Source organism: Loxodonta africana, chromosome 3, assembly GCF_030014295.1.
Source record: "Loxodonta africana isolate mLoxAfr1 chromosome 3, mLoxAfr1.hap2, whole genome shotgun sequence".
In the NCBI taxonomy this organism is placed as follows: domain Eukaryota; kingdom Metazoa; phylum Chordata; class Mammalia; order Proboscidea; family Elephantidae; genus Loxodonta; species Loxodonta africana.
Window position 1 is genome coordinate 147,099,948 of NC_087344.1, and position 6,114 is coordinate 147,106,061.

General features: G+C 38.2%; 1 pseudogene; it reads right to left on the reverse strand.

Annotated features, from left to right (window-relative positions):
* Positions 1–4,610: 4,610 nt before the first annotated feature.
* LOC100672652 (large ribosomal subunit protein eL19-like) lies at positions 4,611–5,196 on the reverse strand (annotated as a pseudogene).
* Between the last annotated feature and the right edge of the window lie 918 nt (positions 5,197–6,114).

The window sequence follows — 6,114 nt, forward strand, 5'->3', positions numbered from 1 at the left end:
GAATAGCACCTAAATGTGTATGTGAATTTTCAGCTTCACTGTCGTTTGTATATGAATTTGGCAGCCTCCTCACCAGAGAAGTAGACTTGCCTGACTAAAGAGTGAAGAAAGTTAGGTCCCTTTTGATTTAGGTTGGAAGGATGTTGCCCACTTACCTTGCCCTACTGTTTTCTGTGCTCTAACTATTATGTGGACAAATAGAAGGCTTTAGCTTTTAGGGCTGTCAATATGGTACCTTTCATGAGAACTAAATTCAGGTCAAAGGGGGGGGAAAAAAACCATAACCCGCAGAGAAATTTGAGGGTGGAAATGGGGGGTTGAGGAAAAGAATTAAATAGCAATATTCCACCCTTTCATTTACATGACACACATTAACTGTAACGTAGAAGTTCCAAGAGAACTGTCTTGTTCCCTTGTCTCCAGGAGCCCATGTAGGGCACTTTAATTGCCACATTTTCAAACCGATATAATGGTGGGGATGTCTTAGTAATTACCTTAATGAGATAACACCTTTCCTTCCCTCAACCTACTCATTATCACGCTTCTTGTTCAAATTTCAACTACAAAGAACTATACTTGTAAAAAAAAAAAAAAGAAGTCTGAAACATATTGTTCCAGGTCTTATACCCTTAAAATAATCACATTGCACTTATCTTAAAAATATGAAAGAAGTAGAACACACAGGCAATTCAAACATGTTAAAGGAAAGGCTTGAGATAAGTAAACTAAACATCTGGGTGTCCTTTAATTATTCTCATACCTTTAAAATAATCACATCGCACAAATCTTAAAAATATGAAAGAAATAGTACACACAGACAATTCAAATATGTTAAAGGAAAGGCTTGAGATAAGTAAACTAAACATCTGGGTGCCCTTTAATTATTCTTGGTTGGATTCTTTATCTTGACCTATAGTGATGCTAAGGTGCCAAGTGATGAATTTTAAGATGTTGGGCTGTGAAGACGTACAGCTGCAACACTGATGGATTTAGGAAGGGATGGTAACAAGGTTAGCTGCATGTGAAGTGTGAATTGAGATTTTTGCAAAGAGACTGTGATTGCAGATGGGCATAATGTTGTACCCTTGCATGAAATCTTGCTATTATTGTATAATGGTCAGACAGAGTGTGAAATGACTTATTACTTTTCTTTTATTCTTTAATGAAGTTGGTTAGAGTAGCAGTACTACTGCTAGTCAATAGTAGTAAAGCACACACACAAGAAAACTATATGACAGGTGCTGATGTATTAAATATTTATTTAGTTTTGACTTTTCCCCCTAATCTTCAGGAATATCCGTATGCAAACAGAAGCACCCCCTTATCTATGTAGACAAATTTATACTGATTTGTGTGTTTTCACTCACCCTTATTATCTTGTATACATATCGATACAAGGACCTAATGCCTGTAAAGTATTTCTGTTTTCAAGAAAATTTCATAGCTCTGAAATGTTTAAAAATGCTACACTGTTTTGGGACTGATTTCTGTGTGGAGTACTGATTTGAAAACTCTATTTGGAGTCATATGGGTAGTATTGAAATATCACTTCATATTACTGTGGTGACTTAAAATCCTTTATGGACACCAAACATAGTGAAGACCTATTATGAGGCACACTCTACCACATTTTGAGATAGGGGCAGATCAAATCCTGGTTCTTCTGTTTTGTGATGCAGAATACATATCTTATTTTACAGAGTCCATTAGGTAAATGTCTCCTTATCTCTCAATCTCAGCATCACAAGAAGAAAATACTTTAGTCTTTACAAGTCAAGAGGAAATAATGCTATGATGTTTAAAACAAAACAAAAACAAACAATGGTCATCTATAGTCACTCTTCTGGCTCCAGATGTTTATGTTAGAAACAGCAAGAAATATGCACTAAAAAATATTTGGTTTTGGAGATTAGGAATTTTATCCATTATAGAATTTCTTATATGGTCTGTAAGAATCACAATCAATCTTAATTCATTGATTTGATACTCTTGATATGATATGATATGAATAAGGGTTTAGAAGAAATACAAAGTTGTATTAAAGCTATTATAATTATTATTGTGCTTCAGGTGAAAGTTTACAGCTCAAGTTAATTTCTCATCTAAAAATTTATATACATATTGTTTTATGGTATTAGTTGCAATCCACACAATGTGACAGCATACTCCCCCAGGTTCCCTGTGTCCATTCAGCCAGTTCCTGTCCCCTCCTGCCTTCTCATCCTGCTGTTAGACAGAAGCTGCCCATTTGATCTCGTATATCTGATTGACCTAATAAGCACATTCCTCATGTGTATTATTTTTTGATTTATGGTCTTGTCTAATCTTTGTCTGAAGAGTGGACTTCAGGAATGGTTTCAGTTCTGGGTTATCAGTGCCTTCTGGGGGCCATAGTGTCGGGGGTTCCTCCAGTCTCTGTCAGACCATTGAGTCTGGCCATTTCACGTGAATTTGAGTTCTGTTCTACATTTTTCTCCCGCTCTGTCTGGGACTCTGTTTTGTTCCCTGTCAGGGCAGTGATTGGTGGTAGCCGGGTACCGTCCGGTTCTTCTGGTCTCAGGCTGGTGGAGCTTTGGTCCTTTAGTCCTTTAGGCTAGTGTTTTCCTTTTGTGTTTGGCTTTCTTCATTCTCCTTTGCTCCAAGTGGGATAAGACCAGTGATGTATCTTAGATGGTTACTTGGAAGCTTTTAAGACTCCAGATGCCACTTTCAAAAGTGGGATGTAGAACATTTTCTTAATAAACTATGTTATGCCAGTTGACCTAGATGTTCCCCAAAACTATGGTCCCCAGGCCCCAACCCCAGCTACTCTGCCCCTCAGAGTATTTGGATGTGTCCAGGAAACTTCTTAGCTTTTCCTTTGGTCCAGTTGTGTTGACTTCTTCTGTATTGTGTATTGTCCTTTGCTTCACCGAAGTTGATCCTTGTCTACTATCTAGTTAGTGTTTTCTCCTTCCCCTCCCTCCCTGCCCTTATAACCATGAAAGAATGCTTTTTTCTGTGTTTAAGCTTTTTCTTGAGTTCTCATAATACTGGTCTCATACAATATTTGTCCTTTTGTGATTGACTTATCTCAATCAGCATAATGCCCTCCAGATTCATCAGTGTTGTGAGATGTTTCCCAAATTCATCACTTCTTTATTGTTGCATAGTATTCCATTGTGTGTATGTACCGTAATTCGTTTATTCACTGGTCTGTAGATGGGCATTTAGGTTGTTTCCATCTTTTTGCTATTGTACATAGTGCTGCAGTGAATGTGGGTGTGCATCTGTCTATTTGTGTGAAGGCTCTTATTTCTCTCGTGTATATCCCTGGGAGTGGGATTGCTGGATAGTATGGCATTTCTATTTCTAGCTTTTTAAGGAAGCACCAAATCATTTTCCAAAGTGGTTGTACCGTTTTACATTTCCACCAGCAGTGCTTAAGAGTTCCAATCCCCCTACAACCTCTCCAACATTTGTGATTTTGTGTTTTTTTGATTAGTGACAGCCTTGTTGGGGTGAGATGGTAACTCATTGTAGTTTTGATTTGCATTTGTCTAATGGTTAATGATCATGAGCATTTCCTCATGTGACTGTTAGCCACCTGAATATCCTCTTGGTGAAGTGTCTGTTCATATCCTTCGCCCATTTTTGAATTGGACTATTTGTCTTTTTGTTGTTGAGGTGTTGCAGTATCTTGTAGGTTTTAGAGATTAGACCGTTATCAAATATGTCGTAACCCATTTTTTCCCCCAGTCTGTAGGTTGTCTTTTTACTCTTTTGGTGAAGTCTTTGGATGCGCATAAGTGCTTGATGTTTAGAAGCTCTCAGTTATCTAGTTTCTCTTCTGGTGTTTGTGCATCGTTAGTTATGGTTTGTATACTACTTATGCCATATATTAGGGCCCTTAACATTGTCCCTATCTTTTCTTCCATGATCTTTATCATTTTAGATTTTATATTTAGGCCTTTGATCCATTTTGAGTTAGTTTTTGTGTATGGTGTGAGGTATGGGTCCTGTTTCATTTTTTTACAGATATCCAGTTATCCAGTTATGCCAGCACCATTTGTTAAAGGCACTGTCTTTTCTCCATTTAACGGAGTTTGGGCCTTTGTCAAATACCAGCTGCTCATGGATGGATGGATTTAAAGTTATTTTTTTAAACATAGTCCCTTAAATTGAAAATTTAGCATTTTAAAAATAAATTTAATTTGTTTGCATGTTTCACATTGCTAAATAGTTGGGCCCTAATATAATAGAAATTCTTATTCTGTGGTTTGGAATATATCGAGAGTCAAATGATGTTCTTCCAAAAAACACAAATCAGCCCTTAGAAACAAACTTAAACCAATTGGCCTGTAAAAATAGCATTTAAATCTTGTCCCTCAGCAGCAAATTTATTGAACATTTTCCCTACTTTTCTTTAGGCTCAACTTGCTAAATAGAAAGAGTTCTGTGACCTATGTAATTCCTCATGACTCAAAAGATAGAATCATTTGTATTTATTTAAATGAAATCTGGAAACATACCTTCTTTTTTTTGCAGGCAGACAAAGGCTTGTTTTATTGAACAACTGATCTATACAACTGCCGAGGCCATTACGTACAGAGAAGAGATGGGGAGCAGCTTTATTTCTTGGTCTCTTCCTCCTTGGACAGAGTCTTGATTATTTCTTCTTTCTTGGCTTGGAACTGCTCCTCACAGCACTTGAGTGCTTCCTTGGTCTTAGACCTGCGGGCCTCAGCCTGGTCAGCCAGAAGCTTCTTGCGGGCCTTGTCAGCCTTAGCTTGTGGGTGTGTTCCATGAGAAACCACTTGTTCTTGAACACGTTCCCCCTCACCTTCAGGAATGGGCTGTGATACATGTGGCAGTCAATCTTCTTAGATTCACGGAGTCTTCTGAGCAGCTGGCGCAGAATTCTCATCCTCCTCATCCAGGTCACCTTCTCGAGCATTTGAGGATTGGCAGTATCCTTTTGCTTACCTATGCCCATATGCCTGCCCCTGCGGCAGGCTAAGGTATTTTTCCAGCATTGAGCCTGAGAATGGACGGTCACAGGCTTGCGAATGATCGGGCCGTCTTTGATCAGTTTCTGGATTTGCTGATGGGAGTTGGCATTGGCAATTTCATTGGTTTCATTGGGTCCAACCAGACCTTCTTCTTACCACAGTGGAGGACACTGGAGGCGAGCCTCTTCTGAAGCCCGAGCATACTCGCGGCTGTGGCCACAGTGCTGAAAGGCCATACCTTCTTTTTTCATTCCTTTATTATAAAATAGTATTATTGTCTTTCACTAGGGGACTTTTAGAGTGTGTTGGAGTTCCTCTCTCAAGATTAACCTAAGAATATATGTAGTATGAGGCACTATGTATAGAGCAGATTTATGAAAGACTAAGATTTGTGAGATCCTGTAACTTCATATGTGTGTAGTGTGTTAGGAAGGATGTATACTCCCAGTGCTTCCATGGATACTTGGCCATATCTAGAGAAGACTTGACTTTTGGCTTCTGCCAACTGTAATTAGTTATTTCTCACCTTCTTTAATCTATATTCCCCGGAGTGAAATGCTGTGATTGCCTTGCAGTCTACTAAGATAAGCACTTCTATAGCTATATGAACCTGAAGGTATATAAGAGAACCCATTATCTGTTACATGGGCGAGAATCTGATCCACTACCTTATGCATTTCAGATTTCTTTTTTTTTAATTGGTTGAGTGGAGTCTGTTGCAGCTAACCCTGACATCATTTTAGGAACTCCCTACAACTCAACATCAGGGTTACAAAACTTTGAATACTTCCTCATTAAGAAAAGCTTTCAGCATTCCATGACTATACAGTATGTTCATAAACATTTATCTCAACTAATTTTTCATCTAATAGCTTTACCCCGAAGGCTTCCTTTCTAATCACATTCTAGAATGAGAAACATCGGTCTTTATGTTTGGGGGTGCTTAATAGTCATTTTCTTTAGCAAGATGAGACATATTCCTTGTGGAATGGGCAGGGAACAATGAAACAATACATTCAAAATCTACTTATAAATGAAAGTGTCATCACATCTCTATTTCTAAGTGCTGGTTTCTAAATTCTGGAATGTTGTCAAGAACATCAATTTTGTGCATATTCACTGT